Source organism: Penaeus monodon, chromosome 21 (assembly GCF_015228065.2).
Source record: "Penaeus monodon isolate SGIC_2016 chromosome 21, NSTDA_Pmon_1, whole genome shotgun sequence".
NCBI classification, from domain to species: Eukaryota; Metazoa; Arthropoda; class Malacostraca; order Decapoda; family Penaeidae; genus Penaeus; species Penaeus monodon.
Genome location: NC_051406.1, coordinates 19,308,130 through 19,310,319, shown reverse-complemented (window position 1 = coordinate 19,310,319; position 2,190 = coordinate 19,308,130). Strand labels below are relative to the sequence as shown.

General features: G+C 41.1%; 1 protein-coding gene across 1 annotated transcript in view; it reads right to left on the bottom strand.

Moving 5' to 3' along the window:
• Positions 1–2,115, bottom strand: part of LOC119586308 — a 70,882-nt gene extending 68,767 nt beyond the window's left edge. The window contains exon 1 of the mRNA XM_037935022.1: positions 1,762–2,115. The gene's annotated coding sequence lies outside the window, so the exon portion shown is untranslated. The remainder of the gene's footprint in view (positions 1–1,761) is intronic.
• Between the last annotated feature and the right edge of the window lie 75 nt (positions 2,116–2,190).

Sequence of the window (2,190 nt, the reverse complement as noted above, 5' to 3'; positions counted from 1 at the left end):
CAAACAAAAAATGGAAGACAGGTTTTTTCCAGTGCAAAAGTAATTTTGAGTTGAGGGAAGTGAGGCTTGAAAGTAAAGGGAATGGAATTGCCTAGTTGTGAAGTTCCAGTTTTCAGGTTTGTTTTTAATACTAAGAGGCTTTTGTTGGGGATTGCCAAAGATGGGAAACTGGGTTGGCAAAAAGGCCTGGAACCGGGTCCCAAGGGTGGGGTTGGATAAGGGAAAATTTTTTGGTCTACTTTTTGTTTTTTTTTGGCTTTGCAATTTGCTGGAAGAAGGGAAGAGAGTGTGTTGTCAAAGTAAGGCAGCTTGGTGTGGGTGGGGGGGGATAAAGACAAAAAATCAATACCATTTGGCCTGGAAATAAAACAGAGTAATTCAAGATTATTTGGTCAAAGGCAGGGGGTAGTATAAAAGGAATTTGGGGACAAGTGGTGAAATGCCGGTTTGTTAAGTTTGGAATGAAAGAAAGTTGTGGGTGGGGTTGGCCAAGTAATAAAGGGTAGTCATATGTTTTATGGCCAAAATAGGGAGGGAAATGGTTTTTCCTAAAGACTGAGTTATTGAAAGGGTTTGGGGGGAATGCCAGGATTTTATACCTGGGCCTTTGAAATTTGTGACTTGTACGATAATTTGAGGTGGTAATAGTAAGCGCAAATTCAGAATTGGTGGGGGGTCAAACAGGAAGGAGGTCCTGGGATCATGGAAAAAATTGAAATTGAAAATTCCAGTGGGGCCCTATTTACATACAGGGGTAAGCCTTAACGCCCCTGGTTTAATGGTAATAAATTTTCTTTCATTAACTGGCCCAAGTGGGGGTAAGTCCTAAGCATATGTTGGAGAAAGAGACTATGATGAAACCGCATTGCCTATAGGAAGTTATATAACAATCTTATAAAGCAAAGCTAAAGTAGACAATGCATGTACCCAATGCCAATGGGTCAAACCTTCAAGAGGATCATGACCTTCATGAGCATTAGGGGCCAATTTCGAAATGAAAATTATAAAAGAACTAGCTAATAACAATTAGATTTTTCTTATTTCCAAAATTCTCCCCACCAGTGCAATTCTTATGATAAATGAAATGTCACTCAAAGTTAAGTAAATGTTGGAGATTATCTGATAATTGATTTTTTTTTTTAAGACAAGATGTACACTAAATTTTACTAATTATCATTACTAATAATGAAAACTTAAATAAGTGGTCTACTATGATACCCTGTTCTGTATTATGTCATAGCCTTATTTTTTTAACAAAATTAGTTTTCCACAAAACTATTTCCTAACTACTAGGAAAGAAGGCTAGTAAACATACCAAAATTTTCATCTACGGTTAAGCAATCCCCACAGTAGTATTTAACTGATGCTACCCCAGTGGTAGCTGATGCAACCACAATAGTGTATGTCACAATCTTTCCCTAAGATCTTGGCAATAAATATCTTATACGAAAATAACTGCAAGTTTCCCTACATTTCCTCATTTACACGTTCTGATTACCCAGTTTCAAAACATTGCACAAATTTCAGTCTCCATGGAAGCTTTAACTTCGCTCTGATTGTAATTACAATTATGTTTCTGACATTAAATCCAGCTTTAACAAACAATTATTAAAATGCAAGGCAAAACCTAGCAACTGTGCCTTGCAACCGAGCCTGAAAGAGAAGGTTTCATTACGTTCCACCTACCACATGGCTGGCTGTGACCCTTCCTCAGCAACCCAACACCTTCTCCCGCACCCCGACGTGAGTGTCTGAACTCACCAGAATCCACTGCAGGCTAACTGGCGACGGATCACTGGGGGCAACAGCTTTTCTGGGCACGGCAGTCACGCCTCCGTCAGGTGATCAGCAGGGCGTCCAAAACGAGCCACATCCGCAAACTTCTCGTTCCTCCCACGCCCGTTTGTTCTTTGCTATGCCATGCATCCCTCTGGGTTCAAAAGGGGATTCCGATTGCAAAGACCATTTCAACTCTCGGTAATGCTTCTGCGAAATTCTACAATAACTTCAGGGTGTTTTGTATGTTTGCTCGCAGTTTCTCCGTAGTACGACGATGCCTGTGCGTTTCCCAACACACGGCCGGTCGGACGCGGGCCAATCGCAACCCGCCTTTTGTGGAGGCTCGCTTGTCATTGGTTCATGTAGCAAACTGGCTACAGTATGGTTTTATGTAGACACGCGTGAACATTG